General features: G+C 46.6%; 1 long non-coding RNA gene across 2 annotated transcripts in view; it reads left to right on the top strand.

The window, feature by feature from the left end:
* The first annotated feature begins 2,649 nt into the window (after positions 1–2,649).
* LOC133100891 (uncharacterized) overlaps positions 2,650–18,276 on the top strand; it is a 52,944-nt gene continuing 37,317 nt past the window's right edge. Inside the window, exon 1 of one of the 2 annotated variants that reach the window (XR_009702553.1) lies at positions 2,650–2,911. This is a non-coding gene — a long non-coding RNA (uncharacterized LOC133100891). The remainder of the gene's footprint in view (positions 2,912–18,276) is intronic. The other variant, XR_009702555.1, reaches the window with a different exon arrangement.

Here is an 18,276-nt window from a genome sequence, read left to right on the forward strand (position 1 = left end):
GCGCCCCCCCAGTCAGCTTCAGGGCACGTCCTTGCCCTGAATCCTGCATCCTGCCCGCCATGGTCTCCACAGTAAAAGTGGGTAGGTTCTTCATGGTTTATTAAGCAACCAGAGCAACACAGAGTAGAATTCTTCAACTCCTACCATGTAACAGAATAAGTGGGGTTTTCTTTCTTTCTTTCTTTCTTTCTTTTTGCTCAATGACTGTGACAAGGGTCAACTCTGCCTACACTACATTATTTTATTTTTTAAAAGATATTTATTTATTTATTTGGCTGCGTCAGGTCTTAGTTGCGGCACACGGGATCTTTCGTTGCAGCGCCCGGGCTTCCCTCTAGTTGTGGCGTGAGGGCTCCAGAGTGCACGGGCTCAGTAGTCATGGCGCATGGGCTCAGTTGCCCCATGGCATGTGGGATCTGAGTTCCCCAACCAGGGATCGGACCCGTGTTCCTGTGTTGGAAGGCGGATTCTTAATCACTGGACCACCAGGGAAGTCCTTGCCTACACAACTTTATACATCAACATCTCACCAAAACATCTCAGGGAATTATTACAGTAGGTTCTACATTCAGCACTGCTGGGAAGTGTTCCGGGGCAGGCTGCTTAACGTCTCTGTCGTCAGTTTCCCAGTTTCTTAGCAGTTGTATTTCTAGCCTGAAGTTGCATCTGGTACATAGCAGGTGCCCAGTAAATGTTTGTCAAATGAATAAATGCATGAATTCTCTGAAATGTCGTACTTTTCACTCTCCCATGCCTTGGCATATGTTTTACTCCAGTCTAGAAGCTCCTGCTCATTGCTGGGGTTACCTTTGGATGTGTGCCTAACTCACAAGAATTCTCCTTTGGGGAGATCTGTCCCCCTCCCATCCACATAGTCACCAGGACAGCCATGTTTGTATCTTGGATTCTGTCCCTAGGCCACAACCAGTCACTGGGGTGGGCAACCTGATCCAAGTTGGGCCAAGTTGTCTCGCAAATCTGGAATTGGGTTTGATATTCCAGCCTTACTCTAGGCCTGTCTTCAGAATGGAACACATTTTTTAAAAAATTAGGAGCTGTAGTATGACCATCATCTATCCCTGCAACCTAAGCGGTGGGGCAAAAAAAAAAAAAAAAAAAAATCAGATGTGCATAGAGCAGCGGAGAATGAAACAGGATGCCCTCAAGGAGCGGAGGGGGTGCTGTGGTGTGCCAGCCAGATCCTCCGAGGGCTGAGGTGCCATTCCTCCAGCCATCGGCTGTGACAGCTCACAGCTGAGTTCTTCCCTGAGACTTGCCCTTTACTGAAGGGACCAGCCACGACCAAGGATATGACCTCCCTAGCGCAGTCCACCACCAATGACTGGTCCATGCAGGGGTACAAAGGGCTGGCCCCCTACCTTGATTCAGGACAACTCTGAAGGACCATCCCAGCTCCTGAGCTCCCTATGGAATTGGGTCAGGCTCCCAGCTGCATCGACGTTCAACTTTTGTCCAGTGCAGCTTCTCTGATTTACTCAAAGGCCGGTTCCTGAGAGGCTGCCCAATAAGCTTTCTGCACGCACGAATAAGAGACTCCAGCTTTGTTTCCCAGGGCACCCAACCTAAGATAAGAGGCTTATAGTTGAAAGGGACTGGTGGTATAACTGGTGGTTGCTATGACGATGCAGTAGTTCCTCCCAATAAGCATCTCTGCTTCCTTGCTGGCTCTAGTGCTGGGTCTTCCTAGATTAATGTTTACTAAAGGGAACATAGTTTGAGGGAGGTCAGGGTGGTAATCATTTCAGCCTCCAGCATACCAGGGTAGGCCGGGGGAAAACTTTGCAAGGGAGGTAAAGTTTGGCCTTGGCACTTCATCCTTTTTCTGAACCTCCCTCACACAGCCCATCAGGTCCCCCCACCGTCCTAGGGCAGAGATGTGAGGTGCTTCACCCAGCCCAGCCGGCTTCTCTCTTTCAACAAGGACTGAGGGCCCACAAGGTGCGGGGCTCCTTCCCTTACCCATCTCGCCGTCACAGTGCCCTGGACCAGGTCCCATCTCTGATCCCTGCAGTAGGAGACACACACGTGCATTAATTCCCACCAGCTGCATTTTTACCACGGTGCTTTCCCTTGGGTTCCTGTTCCTGGTCTCAAGGAATTTCCTCCTCTGGTGAGACAGCAGCTCAGTCCCCATTTAGAATCTGGAAAAGTCTCCAGGCTGAAGGTGGTATAGACGCTCAGAGGCCCTCAGATGGGCTCCAGAAAAAAATTTCATCCAAACCTCTCGTATTGCCACTGAGGAAACAGAAGTATTTTAACCAATCCTGCAGGCCGGGACAAGCGGGTGGGGAAATGCTTTTCCAACGACTGAGAGGTTCGTTTCAATTTGATTCTCTCACCGCCCAGCACCAGCCGCCTCCCGCCCTTTGGATGGTTTCCAGGCGCGAATTTGCTTCCAGGTGCGCAAGGGGCGCGGGGAAGGCGGGGTGCGGGCGGGTACCGTGGGGGAGGGGAGGGGAGGGGAGCGGGGGCGGGTGGGGGCCAGAGGAGCCTTTCTGGGGCCGGGGGCTGCCTGCGTGGCTGGGAGGTGGGGAGGTGGGGTGAAGGGGTGGAGGAGGGAGAGAGCGAGTGTGTGTTTGTGTGTGTGGTCCTCACCGCCCCCCCCACCCCCCGTTCTCCTTCCTTCTAGAACCCCTTCGGGGGCGGGGCGAGTCTCCATCCTGGCCGCGACTTACGCGACACTTTTTTGGAGAAAGAGAGCTTCCTGAATTAAGGGCAGTGGGGTGATAGGCCGAATGGAAGGGGAGGGAGGCATTTCATCCTTCCCGGGACATAGAGTTCGAAGAAGACCCGCCTCCTGTAGACCCGGAATTCGGCCCCTCGAGAGCGGCTCGGACCGTGCCGGCAGCCGCCCGGTGCGAGGACGCAGGTGGGCGCTGCGGAGTTTAGGGTGAGTGCGAGCAAAAAGGGGGAGACGCATGAGGGGGCGCTGGACGGTCCACGGAGGCCCCGGCCGCCGCGGGACCCCAAACACGCAGCACCGCGCGGACCTCGGGCGACGGGGACCTCGGGCGCGGGTCAACCCCCAGGAAGCCGTGCGGCGCTTCCCGGGCGGGACTGGAGCCCCCCCTGGCGGCCCCCCGCCTTACTGCAGCCCTTGCCCGCCGTCCTCCCCGGGCCGACGTGGGGACCCGGGCAGGCGCCGCGAGAGCGTCCAGCGGCTTCCTACCAAGGCCTGCAGTCCCTTCGCGCTTAGGCTGCTACTGATCTGGCCTTAATTTAAAGAGAAAGGGGAAGAAGGGTCTTCCTTCCGACCCCTGTGTGAGAAAATGGAGAGGAATACACATACACTCCGGTGGGGTTCTCTAGACGTTTTTGGTTCAAGGACCACTTCGGGGTCAAAGATTCTAAAGCACATCTCCTATTGCTGCCGTACAAAGTCTTAGGGCGCTTTTAATTGGACAGTCACTGAAAAGTTAGATTTGGCACTTGGGAATGGGGCTTCAGATATGTACAGAAAACAGAATAATGTTTTTGTTTGTTTTTACAACTTGTTGATTCGTTTGTGATTTGATTCTTTGAACGTTGCTTCTTAAACTGCCAGGAGGATCTTTGGGGTCAACTCAGAACCAGTGTTGGAGAATATTTTTGATTCACCAGGCAGGAATTGTAAGGATCATCGTCAGTTTGTTTTAGGTTGAATTGATGGCACCAGGGACATCCTGGGATCTCGGAGTATTCTAGAACTGTGTCCAAGTTGGGCTAGCGGTTGATAGAGTACGGTTTATCAAAGTAATGTAAGACAGAAAGGGCTTCCGAATGTAACCGATTTAGTGATAAGACCCACCGTATCTGCATCATTTAGAAGAACATACTTATTGGTCCATCGATACAGGGCTGGAAAGAAGTAGATTTCACCTTCTTCCTTGGTCTCATAACATTTATTCTTCCGAAATTCTAACTTAAACACTTTCTGTTACACTTTTAGCACACCATCTCTTATTGCTTTTGGAAATGGAGGGCAATTTATCATTAACTTCTACATGATAAATTTCCAAATAATTGAAGACAATTATTAATTGTATGCGTTTCAACCTTCTTTCCTCCAGGTTAAATAATGAAAGTCTTTAACCTATCTTCATATCATGTATTTTCTGTCTCTTCTCTCTCTAGCTTTTTTCACCCATCTTCAAACATGAAACTGTACAATGATATATAATAATTATAATAAAAATGCTCACAAAGAATATGTAAATTAAGCCTCCCAAATGCCATCTTTATACGTTGCAACTGACTTCATATCCTTGGAGACAGTGGGAGACCAGCTCATATTGGAGGAATTCATAGTCCTAAGTTTTAGACCAAGTATATGTGAAAATAGCCACCCAACCACTCCCAGCACACACTACGCTACCCCCTGCCTTCAACTTGAAAATAGCTGTTTCTCAAAACTGTTTTCAGGTCAACTAATATCTTCAGCTGAAATAAAACTTTGCTTTCCTAACTTGGGATTTTACTAGGACAATGAGGCAAATACTGTTGGCTTTACCCAAGGGAGCTTTATGCTTTTTTTTGTTTTTTTGGAGCCTTATGCTTTAGATACATAGTTGGAGAGTAACTGAAGTTTATAACACCAAAAAAAAAAAAAAAAAAAAGCCCTCATCTGTTTGGTTCATCCTGGTAGGTTTTTAGTTCATTACTAATGCATAGGGCAACACACACCTACTCAGTGTCTAAATCTGCCTTGAGCTCTTTGTGTTTTCCTTTGCCTCTTATCAATCGCTGTCTGTGGAGACAGCTCCAAAGAAGAATGTCTGGGCATCTACCCTTTGCCCCAGAAACTCGCAGTTGGAGGATCCTGAAAGCAAACATGAAAAAAAAAAAAAAACCAAGGTATTTAACCTAGCAAATGCCGCGCCGCCACCGCCCCCTCCCCCGTTCTAGATGTTTCATTGTCAAGGCACATACGAAACTTTCTTGATACTCTGGCACTTGTCACCCAAGAGTAGAATTTTGTCCTATGAAGTAAAAAAAAAAAGAAAAGAAAAGAAAAGAAAACGTACCCATTCAGTTTACCATTATGGAAAGTGCCAGGTGGATAGGAAAGAAGGAGAGTATATAGCTTCTCTTGTCCATAGCATTTAATTATAAAACATTTAGTAGGAAAAGTATAAGAAATTGCTACCTGAACATCTAAAGTTGTGACTCTAGTCCCCAGCTCAGCACCCTGTTTGCTTTCGTCATCCATCCCCGTTTGCAGCTATTTTCTCTTTGTCTTTGGGCTGTTTTGCTGCTAGTCAGTTAGCTCCCCAGGGCAGTCAGCACCTCAGCATCCGTCCCCTGCCTGGCACAGAGGCAGAGCCCTCTCAGAAGCTGTGTTCAGGGTAGGACCAGGTCTCATGTGGTCTTCTGGCAGTCTCTGCACCCTGTGTTCCCTCTTCCACGGATCTCCTCCAATTCCCACAGGGAATGAGTCAGTAGTCTCCCGTCCACATGGAATCTACGTTATGCCATGTGTCCGAAATGGACTATATTTTTTGACAAGCCACCAAATCCTTTCCAAGAATGTTCTGAAATCAAGTATGAAGTGAGAAGTGGCAGTGCAAGAAGGGGCAAACCTGATCTTGGCTGGGCTCTGCCACGTACTAGATGGGTCACTCTGGACTGAACACAGTGTCCAGATTTGTGGTGGAGTATACTACTCCTTCCCTCGTTAGGAATGATGCAGCATGTGAAGATTAAGTGAGATCATAATGGCCAACATTTATTGAGCACTTGCTATGTCCAGCATGGGTCTTAGAACTTTGTGCACTGGATCATTTCATCAATGAGATAATGCCAGTAGGGTGCCTGGCTCGGTGTCCTACACAAAATAAATGGTAGATAAAAACAGCATGAAAAATTTATTCAATGAGAAAAGAGACTATAGATAGAAAACTTCTTAATGCCTCTTTAGCCTATTGGAAATGCAATTTATGTACACAGTCAAAACTCTTCTGTTTTACTGTGTGAAAACTGACATATAATGTTCAAAGGTTGTAATTTTAACTGCTTTTTAAGCTTCTTGGTGTGATGTATTTTAAGTTTAAGAATATGTCAAGTTATTGTAAGCTGCATACATTTCATTTGAATGTTTATATTTTGGCATTACTGATTTAAAATGCATAAGTATTTTAAAAAATTGAGCTACATACTTAAAACTTATTGTAGGATTAAAGAAAATAATTATATTTAATTTAAATTTATTTTTATATAAATAATTTTATAAAATATATAATATTTAGCACAGTTTTGATATAGTATGTGCTCAATAGCAGCTTAGCTGTTATTATCGCTATTATTAGCTGGACCTCTGAAATAATAGTCAAAATAAAAATGTCCATGAGAGAAATAACTTATTTTTAAATATTCTTGAATATTCTTCAGGTACATTCTTTCGGCAGCCCGAGCTTTCTCAGACAGACATTTTAAGGGGCTTGGGGTCCTCATCCCAGCGACAGCCTTGAGCTGCTGGAAACATGCTAGTGTTTGTTCAAGTCTCTTAGTGTGGGGAGGTGGCTGAAATTGTGCTAAAAGCTGCAATTCTTACAGGCCAAGGTTGAGGTCTAGTGGAGAAGAGGACTCAGAGGAGCCCGACTAAATTTTGGTGGAGGACAATCTTTGTCACTTTCCGTAGCAACTGTGCAGAGCTGCCTCTGTCCTTTTATGGATGATGGTCCCTATTGATGGGCATTTGAGTACGGTGTGGTGAAGGTTTCATAAACCCAAGCTATTTTCAAGAAAACAGATATTAAATGGAAATTGTTTTTTCAAAAATGATTAATGCAGCGTATAAAGAAATGGTATAATAATCAATCTGAGGTTGGGTTGTTTTTTGTTTTTTGTTTTTTTAAGAATTCTGAACTATTATCCCTTTCCTAGGACTAACCGTGTAAAAATGTGTGTGATGAACTGTTTATTACCTAAGATGCCATGGCCTGCTGCTTGGGTTTAAATCCTGGTTCTGACACTGATAACCTACATGGTTGTGACATGTAAGTTATCAGAGTCAGATAACTCTGTGTCTCTTTGTATGCATCTGTAAAATGGGATAATAATCCCATAGGGTTGTTGTGAAATTTAAGCTAATGAGTCCATGTAAAGCCCTTAATAACTGTTAACTAGTTTAATCCAACTTTTTCTCACCTCCCACACCCAGGCCTAGAGAAGTCTTGGGAAAGACCAAGGATGACTATGTGGTGCTTTTGTACCTTTAGTCTGCAATATCTATCCTATTTCTGTATCTTAAAAACTTCTCCAGCATTCACTGATGATTTCACAGGTACCTATTCCCTAAACCCCTTGCTGATCCCACTGGCTTGCCATTAGCATCCTATGTATATTTTCCATTATAGAATTAACTTTAGCTCTCCATTCATTACAGTTTTTGGGTTCTTGTCTAATCTTGGCTACTCATCTTTTGACCCCCACCAACTCAATAAACCTTTAAGCATTTGCTGAGGGTCTCAACTCATGTGGGATACACAAACGGGGTGAGATGAAGTTTTCTTTCACAGAGAATATACAGTTCCATTATGGCTACTAGCTTTCCAAGCTCTATCAAGTGCCAAAAGGTCTAGCACAGGTAATTGCTTTGTTTTTAATACATGTCCTGGAAACCTAGAGGAGTCAGAATCTTCAAGGAAGGAGGAGTGGGCTTGAGGTAGGTCTTCAAGGATGCTTAGAGTTTGATAGCTGGCCTTGGGAGGAGACAGGTGCCTGGGGAGACTAGAGAGCCAACCTTGCCTGTGGGGAGAGAATTCCGATTTGGGGTTGGATGGGTAGGACGGGACCAAATTATGGTGGACTTTGGAAACTAATCAGCTCTTTAGATGTGATAAGATAGGAAATGGAGAGGCCCTGTGTATCTTTTCTTTTTTAAAAAAATTAATTTATTTATTTTTGGCTGCGGTGGGTCTTCATTGCTGCGCATGGGCTTTCTCTAGTTGCGGTGAGCAGGGACTACTCTTCATTGCCGTGTGCGGGCTTCTCACTGTGGTGGCTTCTCTTGTTGTGGAGCACGGGCTCTAGGCGCGCGGGCTTCAGTAGTTGTGGCACGTGGGCTTCAGTAGTTGTGGTGCGCGGGCTTCGTTGCTCCGCGGCATGTGGGCTCTTCCCCAGCTAGAGCTCGAGCCTGTGTCCCCTGCATTGGCAGGTGGATTCTTAACCACTGCGCCACCAGGGAAGTACCAGCCCTGTGTATTTTAAACAAAGTCGTAGGTAAATACAGCCCCTACTAAAAGAGCCTGCGTTAGGATGATAAGATCAGTGGAATCAATACAGCCTGGGAATTTTTCATGAAAAGCAACTTTTAAGTGTTTATTTACATCTCAGTTTTTGTCCTTAATCAGTAGGAATTGTAAGTGGAATTGAGATTGTGACACATTTTATTCTGTCTCCATTTCATGAAAAAAATGCTAACCTCCGATCCTGGTGGCACCTGGCATTGATCTTCCTTTTATGGTGACATTTCCTCTGTGAATTAGGAACCCAGTACATTCTCCCTTTCAAGAACACAGCAACGCGTTTGTTCACTAAATATTGAAATTCTGCTACATGCTGGATACAGTATTAAGGGCTACAAATAAACAGAGAAGTACAATAAATTCTTGTTTTTGTGGGTTTACTGTCTTGTTGAAAATTGACATCTATATAAATACAAAAATAGAGTAGCCCAAGGACTTCCCTGGTGGTCCGGTGGTAAAGAATCCGCCTTCCAATGCAGGGGACGTGGGTTCAATCCCTGGTTGGGGAACTAAGATCCCACATGCTGTGGGTCAACTAAGCCCACATGCCACAACTACTGAGCCCACACACCTCAACTAGAGAGAAGCCCACCAGCCGCAACAAGAGCCTGCGCGCTGCAACAAAAGATCCTGCATGCCGCAACTAAGACCCAAGGCAGCCAAAAATTAAAACAAACAAAAAAAGAGTAGCCCAGGGGTTGGCAAACTTTTTCTATAAAAAGCCAGGTAGTAAATATTTTAGGCTTTGTGGTCATACAGTCTATTCAACTCTGTAACTGTAGCGTGAAAAGCACCCATGGACCCTAGCTAACTAAGTACACGAGTGCTGCTGTGTTCCAATCAAATTTACTTATGGACTGAAATTTAAATTTCATATAATTTTCATGTGTCATGAAGTATTCTCCTTTTGATTTTTGCTCACCGCTTAACAATGTAAAAGATACACCTAGTTTGCAGGCCATGCAAAAATCAGTGGCAGGCTAGATTTGGCCCACGGGCCATGTTTTGTTGACTCCTGGAGTGCGCTATGACAGACCTCGTACGTACAAAATGCTACAGAATACAGAGCAGGCAGGGGTTAACTATTTCTGCAGGACTGAGGTAGGATTGAGAATGCTTCCAGGAGGAGGGGAATTTTACACAGGCTTTGACAGTTAAGTATTTGTTTGCCTGGGGTCAGTTGAAGGGGGTGGAGGATAAGGACCAGTGGGGAGCTGATTCCAGGCTCCTTGAGCAAAGGCATAAGGACAACAAGGCCTACAGGGCGTGGCATATTCGGAACCCTGACCGGTTTGATGTGGCTTGCGCTTGGGTAACAGGAAGCAGGAGAATGGCCCGAAGCGGGCAGGGAAATTGGGCCAAGTTTTGTGAAGGGCCTTTATTGCCATGCCAGAGCATTTGGATTTTACTTCATAGGCAGTGGAAACCTTGGAAGTTTCCCAGCAGAGAAGTGATTCAAAGCGTATCAGTGTTCTAGACATTCCAGGGCAGGGGCACGGGGGCCAGGTTAGAGAAGGGGACCCAGGAGCATTTAGTGGTCGGGTTAGGCAGGCGGGGTAGTATCCTGGAGTGTGGGCCATCCCCAGATGGCGGGTTGTGGGCACTGCCAGATGGAAAAGAGGCTTTAATGGAGTCCAGGGAGTGAAGCCAAAAGCTGAGAGCCAGAAACAGCCTGGCAGGCACTGCCTGGCAGGACTAGGGGGGCAAGGTATTGGGAGAGAAGAGAGCAAGAGATGGAGGGTGTGGGAAGGGGCAGAGATGGTCCCCTAGTTCCTGCAAGAGCCGGACAGGACCTTTGGGGAAAAGATCTCATTTTTTATTATAAAAACAACACTTAATAATTGTAAAAAAGTAAAACAGCACAGAGATACATATGGTCCTCCCTCTCGACCTCTCTCCTCCCACACCTAGGGGGAGTAACCGTTCACAATGGGGTATGTGTCCTCCCTAACTCTCTGTTCTACACTCATGCAAATATATATATCATGTCTTTTTAAATAAAAATGGAAAGCGTACATATTTTTATGCAATTTACTTTTACTGAAAATATCTATGTTGCAGACATCTTTCCTGTCAGCACGAATATATCTACCTCGTTCTTTTTAACAATTTTGTCATTTTTCAGAGTATGGGTGTGCCATAATTTATCTGTGGATGGGCATTCACGTTGTTGCCATCCATTTATGCTTTTAGATAAGGCCACACAGCACACACACAGTGAATGCACTTGAACACTTGCAGTGGAATCTCGGGCTCAGGTTTGCCTGTACAGTTTGCTCCGTGCTGCTGGATTAGGGCAGGAGGCCAGTGCAGCCAACAGGGGCTGCCCTGACCACTTACATTTGGGCAGAAAAATGGGCCTTGACTTGAGTGATGCATATGAAGTAGAACCAGTAGGACCTGGCACGATAGATAAGGTAGTAGCAGGAATTTTAAAAATGGGTAAAAGTGTTCTAGTTCATCAGCAAATCCCACTGGCTTTATCTTCAGGATTAATCCAGAGTCGGTCCGTTTCTTCCTCCCCCCACCCCAAAGCCCATTCTAATCTCAACCCCCTCCCGCCCCTGCACTAGGGGAACAGTCCCCAGAGCAAATGGAATGATCCTTTTAAAATGTAAGTGAGACCAGACTACGCCTCACCTCAGAATCCTTCACCGGCTTCCCAGCCACTCAGAATTAAGTCCAGCTCCCCACCGAGACCTCCAGGGCCCTTATTGCTCCTGCACCATCCCATCTAAACAGCCCCCCAGGGCTTCCCCGGTGGCGCGGTGGTTAAGAATCCGCCTGCCAGTTCAGGGGACACCGGTTCGAGCCCTGGTCCCGGAAGATACCACATGCCACGGAACAACTAAGCCCGTGCGCCACGACTACAGAGCCTGCGCTCTAGAGCCCGCGAGCCACAACTACTGAGGCCCGCGCACCTAGAGCCCGTGCTCCGCAACAAGAGAAGCCACCGTGATGAGAAGCCCGCGCACCGCAACGGAGACCCAACATAGCCAAAATAAACAAATTAAAAAATAAAAATAAATAGCCCCTCACCCATCTCCCGTCTGACCACTTACCACATGCACGGTCCCTTCTTATTTGTTCCAGGGTTTACCATGTCTCCCTGCTATAATGGAAGCTTCCCGAGCGTAGGGACTTTGTCGCCTCTTTCACTGCTGCAACCTCTGTGCCTAGCACCGTGCCTGGCACAGATGGGTGGTCAGTAGACATTTGTTTCCTGGAATCATGCCAGATGGGTTGCACTGATTCAGACTGAGAGCTGGGTGAAGATGTCAGCAGATGGAGAGTATAGCATTGCCACGCAGTAATCAGGAAGGCTGACATTGTCACTTTGCTGGTACCATGGACCTATTAAAAAATGCTCCATTGTGTTTATTAACACATTGATTCCCATAGCAAATAGTTGTTGATTACCTGCTATGGAGAGGCAGACCCGAGCCAGACAGCCCGGGCTGAATCCTGCCTCTGCCACTACCAGGGGTGTGACCTCACACCAGCCCTTCATCCTGCTGTCCCTCAGCTGCCTAGTCTATAAAGTGGGCATGTTAGTCATATTTCCTTCATCTGTTTGTTGGGAGGATGAAATAAGTTAATGTATGTGGAGCGCTTAGAACCGTGCTGGCACATGAACTTGCAAGTATTGCTGTTACTACTGTTTCTGCCACGTGCTGGGACGGCTCCAGGTGGTGGATGCACAGAGATGAGAATATAGTTCTTACCCTTAAGGAGCTCGCCATCCAGTGGGGGAGCAGGGTAGCAGACTCTGACAATTCAGGGTAATCCTTCTCGCGCCAGGTGTGCACAGGGAGCCCGGGCAGGACGTGGCTCCCCGGTGAGTCTTTAAAGATCTGAGCACGCGGCTGCTCTGCCTGCCCTCTCCCCACGAGGCCAGGCACCTGCTCTCACCTGAGCTCCTGCCCCGGGGTCCCAGCACCTCCCGGCTCACCACCACCACCTCCAGCGCATCCTTCGCTCAGCATCGGTCAGGTCCACGCCCCTCCCTGCAACGATCTGGCCCTCCTCTTGTGCTAGCCCTCTCTTGCTTAACCACCATGCAGCTTCACAGAAGTTGGATTTTGAGGTGTTTTGTTTTGTTTAATCAGGCGTGAGGAAATGCCAGCCTCCCTCCTGTGACCCCTGCTTGGCCTCCGTGCTTCCGGGGCTGCCTCCTTCCCGTCCTCAGGGCTCCACTTCTTAGAGAGACCTTCTCTTCCTATCAACATGTGCTGGACATTTCCTGATTATTTATTTATCTATGCACTTGTTTGTCTCTTCCACTAAACCAGCGGTTCCCAAGCATTTTGGTCTCAGGACTCCTTCTTACTCGTAGACACTGAGGACTCCAGAGAGCTGTGGTTTATGTGGATTGCATCTAACGATATTAAAGCTGAGAAACTGAAAAAAATAGGTATTCATGCGTTTGAAAATAACAATAAGCCCACCATTAAATGTTAACATAAATAGCATATTTTTATGAAAGATAACTATTAAAAAAAAAATGTAGTGAGTCAAGTGGCATTGTTTCACATTTTTGTAAATCTCTCTCTTTTTAAAAACTATTTATTTATTTATTTAGGCTGCGCCGGGTCTTAGTTGCGGCACGTGGGATTTTCGCTGCGGCGTGCGGACTTCTCTTAGTTGCGGCATGCATGCAGGATCTATTTCCCCGAACAGGGATCGAACCAGGGCCCCCTGCCTTGGGAGCGTGGAGTCTTACCCACTGGACCACCAGGAAAGTCCCTGTAAATCTCTTTAACGGCTGATTCTAGAGACACAAAGTTGATAAGACATATTACTTACCCATCAGTGCCTTTGCTTTTTTTTTTGATAGTGAAAAAATACACATTACATAAAATTTACCATTTTAACCATTTTTAAAAAAATTTTTATTTATTTATTTATTTATTTTTGGCTGTGTTGGGTCTTCGTTTCTGTGCGAGGGCTTTCTCTAGTTGCGGCAAGCGGGGGCCACTCTTCATCGCGGTGCGCGGGCCTCTCACTATCGTGGCCTCTCTTGTTGCGGAGCACAGGCTCCAGACGCGCAGGCTCAGTAGTTGTGGCTCACGGGCCTAGTTGCTCCGCGGCATGTGGGATCTTCCCCAACCAGGGCTCGAACCCGTGTCCCCTGCATTGGCAGGCAGATTCTCAACCACTGCGCCACCAGGGAAGCCCCATTTTAACCACTTGTAAGTGTACAGTTTGGTGACATTAAGTCCGTTCACATTGTTGTGCAGCCATCACCACCATCTTATGCCTGGGACTTTTTTGTCTTTTTCCCAAAGGAAACTCTGTTCCTGTTAAACACTAACTCCTCATCTCCTGCTCCTCCTTTGCTTGTATTTTTGTCCAAATAATAGAGATGGCGAGCCACTTTCTTTTTTTTTTTTAATAAGTTTATTTATTTTATTTATTTTTATTTTTGGCTGCATTGGGTCTTCATTGCTGCGCGCGGGCTTTCTCTAGTTGCGGCGAGCAGGGGCTACTCTTGGTTGCGGTGCAAGGGTTTCTCATTACGGTGGCTTCTCTTGTTGTGGAGCACGGTGGTTGTGGCATGCGGGCTCGGTAGTTGTGGTTCGCAGGCTCTAGAGCGCAGGCTCAGTAGTGGTGGTGCACTCACTTAGTTGCTCCGCGGCATGTGGGATTTTCCCAGACCAGGGCTCGAACCCGTGTCCCCTGCATTGGCAGGCAGATTCTCAACCACTGCGCCACCAGAGAAGCCCGGCTAGCCACTTTCTGGAATAACTTTTTCTTCTCTTTACTTTAGATCTTCAGAATATCTACTGTTGGCATCGCTGAAGGTAAACATTTTGAATGCCTTCTACATGTGGCCTTGTGCTGGCACACAGGAAGCGTAGGACGCATTCGCTGCCCTTAGGCAGCTTAGTTTTAGCTAGATGGGATCATAAGATAAAATGTATTTAATGTGAAAGTGTGTATTCATTCAGAAAATATTTATTGAATGTCTGTATTTCATTGATTGCAAAATGTCCATTTTTTTTTTCACATTTTCACATCTCCTAAACTGGGATGAATTTTACTATCATTGGATATCATAGTTGAGTCATCAGAGTTTTTTCTTGCTTAGTGGTACATAAAATAATGCTTCATTTTACAACCAAAGGCATCTTAGATGTGATGGAAAAGAAAAGTGTCAGGTACCTTTCAAAGTGCTGAGGATACAGCAAGGATCAAAACAGACAGAAAAAACCTTGGATAATATAGAGCAGGCACTCACGAAATACCTGTTCCTTCCTTCTTTTAAAAACTGGCGAGTAGGGGCTTCCCTGGTGGCACAGTGGTTACGAATCCACCTGCCAATGCAGGGGACACAGGTTCAAGCCCTGGTCCGGGAAGATCCCACATGCCGCGGAGCACCTAAGCCCATGCACCACAACTACTGAGCCTGTGCCCTAGAGCCTGCGAGCCACAACTACTGAGCCCGCGAGCCAAAACTACTGAGCCTGCGTGCCACAACTACTGAAGCCCGTGTGCCTAGAGTCTGTGCTCCGCAACAAGAGAAGCCACCGCAATGAGAAGCCCGCGCAATGAAGAGAAGCCCCCGCTCGCTGCAACTAGAGAAAGCCCGTGGGCAGCAACAAAGACCCAACGCAGCCAAAAATAAATAAAAATAAAAATAAATTTATATAAAAAAGTAGGCATGCATTAAATACTAATAGAAAAAACAAAGCAAAAACAAAAACAAAAAGACTGGCGAGTATGCACCTAAAGTCATGAGTAGGATTTTGTTCATAGCTGTTCCCTCCTCCACTGACAACTCAGAGTGTGCCGTGGGCATTTGGGATCTTGTATCCCAATAGAATACAATGTTCACTGCCTTCTGTTGAAAAGTAACAGTATCTTTCATTGGTTAGCATTTCACAATTTACACCACATTTCTTCATGCATGATTTACCAAATATTTACTGAGTGAGTGAATTTTCTCATTGGATCACAGCATCCCTTTGAGACAGGCCAGCAAAACCACATCACCATCTGATGGGGATGAAGGGCTTTTCCAAGGTCACCCTGCTAATGAAGGGCAGACCCATGACGATAACCCAGGTCTTCTGACTCCTGTGAGGACATACTCCAAATCCAGCTCCTGTGAAGCGCCTCCATGTCTGACCAGTAACCACGTAAGAAATTATAGCCTTTCTTCCCCTTCTAGTTGGGGATCCATTCTAAGATAGCATCCAGCTTTGAGGTAAGTAGGAGAATAATTCAAAGGTAGAGGCTACTCTCTCTGGAGTTTTAAAATAGGTCATAGAGGCTTCTTGGCTATTTATATATTCATAAACTAGTATTCCTCAGAGGTAAAAATGGAGGCTCATTTTTAAGGAGAGGGAAATGGGGTCAAGGACACCGATATGAAGGCTTCCTGGAAGTTGAAGGCGTGGCCAGGTCCCACGTGATTCCTCGCACTTGAAGAAATTCGACAGCAGCTGGTCTGATCTGGTAAAGGGCTCTGGATTACTGCGCAGTAGGACAGGGGATGAATTTTACCCTTTAAAATGTAGAATCTTTTTAATATGTGGCAAACTGCAATACTGATGGTTGAATTTGGGGTCTTAAGTGAATAGTGGGAGTTTAAGAGCTACGGTCTTGCCCTTTCTTTGTTGCTGCCTTCGAGCTACGGTCTTGCCCTTTCTTTGTTGCTGCCTTCATGCTTACTTATCTGGGAATGTTTTCTCTTTTCTCTTTATGCTTCCCTCTGCTCCAAGTTTTCTGACTCTCCTTAAGTTGATGGGTTTCTCCTTTTTAATCAAGAAGAACCATGAGAAGTAGAGTGAGAACTGGGCCTGGAGCCAGAGGGTCTGACTGGAGCCTGGGCAGGTCCTTGAATCCTCAGGCTTCGCATTCAGAGCCTGGAAGATTGTCAGGCATTCAGTGATCCCCTCAGCCTTCAGGGATGGTGCTTTCTACTCACCTCATGGGTGTTTTCAGCATCAGATCAGATCATGGGTGAAAACTATTAAATGATGCAGCAATGGCAGTTCTGAAATAAGATACTAGTCACATATTCAGAACCTAATTTTTATCTTAAAATAGATTATATTCACCTTCCCTGATTTGATGTCAAAAAGTTTACAAAACTTTTTGGCCATTTGGAAAGGCCAGCATGATCCTGAGCTGAATAAAATAGACACATAACCCCAATAGCTAGCACAATCTAAGATGTCATGTAATGTTTTACACTTTTAAAAAACTGACAGGAATAGCATCAAGGGAAAGAGGCCCAACAAAGAGCTGAAAGTATCATCTACTCCATCGTAGCTTGTACTGAATTTATATGTGATAACTTGATTTTCTGTAAAAATCCTAATTAATATACTTATGATCTTCTGTTTCTTTGAGTGAAATGAACATTTCTAAATGAACCAGAAATTAATTTTTTAATTTTACCTTTTCTCTCCTTTGGCAGTAATTTCTCATGGCTTTGGTGATGGCTGACAGCTCCCACCTTTCTATCTCTGGCTGGAACCTCTCCTCTCGTGCACCCCGCTGCCTTCTCAGCATCCCTGCGTCCACATCTGTCTTGGACCATCCCAATCCGCATGTCTCATCTTGCCTTTCAGTCCTCCTCTCTCTGTTGACTGCAACTCCAGCCCCTGTCACTCAGGCCCAAACCCTTACAATCATCCTTTCTTTCTCTTCTTCTTTCACCCAGAACCCATCTATCATGAGATGCCATTGACCCTGCGTTAAAATAAATGCAGAATCCGTCCGCTCCTCACCACCTCTATTGCTGCCAGGCAGTTGGAGCCACCCTCATCTCTCATCTGAAATACTGCCAGAGTGCCTCACCCTATATAACCTTTTGTTTCCTAAAATCTATTCTCAACACAGCAGCCAGAGTGATGCCCTGTCCAAACCTTGCAGTGCTCCTCCTTTCCCTCCGTTAAAGCCAGCATCCTTACAATGGATTCTAAAGTCACAAGTGGGGACTTCCCTTGTAGCACAGTGGATAAGACTCTGCGCTCCCAATGCAGGGGGCCTGGGTTCGATCCCAAGTCAGGGGACTAGATCCCATATGCATGCTGCAACTAACCTGAGGGCTTTAGACAGATTTATTGGGAGGAGAGATAGAGGGGGGAAATAGAAGGAGGCAAGGATGTGTGGGACATTTGGTCTTTTTTTTTTTTTTTAATAAATTTATTTATTTATTTTTGGCTGTGTTGGGTTTTCGCTGCTGCATGCGGGCTTTCTCTAGTTGTGGCGAGCGGGGGCTACCTACTCTTTGTTGCAGTGCGCGGGCTTCTCATTGCGGTGGCTTCTCTTCGTTGCGGAACACAGGCTCTAGGCGCGTGGGCTTCAGTAGTTGTGGTTCGAGGGCTCTAGAACACAGGCTCAGCAGTTGTGGCGCCGCAGGGGCTTAGCTGTGTCACCAGGGAAGTCTGTGTCAGCAGGGATGTCCCGACATTTGGTCTTGAAGAAAAAAAGTGATTTATTTTTCCCGACATTTCAGTTATTGGAATTAGTAAATCAAAAATTCTAAAACTTCAGATAAACAGAAATTCCTTTAGGATTGGGGAGGGGAGCAAGGCGTATTCCTAATTGGGATCCCATGCACTTTAGACGATCCCACGGACTATGTGAAGTTTTGTGTGTGTGTATCTTGTGCATGTTTGTGGAGAGTGTGCCAGAGCCCTCACTGGAGTCTTGGAGGACCCCTGACCCACAAAATGTTAGGGGCCCCTGGCTCAGGACAGCCCCAAATGTGTCTGCTGAATGCTGCTGACTGCCTGCCACCTGGATGCCTGTGAGAGTTGCTGTTGGCCCTTTCTGCCTCCGGTTCCCCACTTTAAAATGGTGCACGGGACTTCCCTGGTGGTGCAGTGGTTAAGAATCCGCCTGCCAATGCAGGGGACACGGGTTCGAGCCCTGGTCGGGGAAGATCCCACATGCCGCAGAGCAGCTGAGCCCGTGCGCCACAACTACTGAGCCTGTGCTCTAGAGGACATCAGCCACAACTACTGAGCCCACGCGCCACAACTACTGAAGCCTGCGCACCCTAGAGCCTGTG

The sequence above is a fragment of the Eubalaena glacialis genome, chromosome 11, assembly GCF_028564815.1.
Source record: "Eubalaena glacialis isolate mEubGla1 chromosome 11, mEubGla1.1.hap2.+ XY, whole genome shotgun sequence".
Taxonomy (NCBI): Eukaryota; Metazoa; Chordata; class Mammalia; order Artiodactyla; family Balaenidae; genus Eubalaena; species Eubalaena glacialis.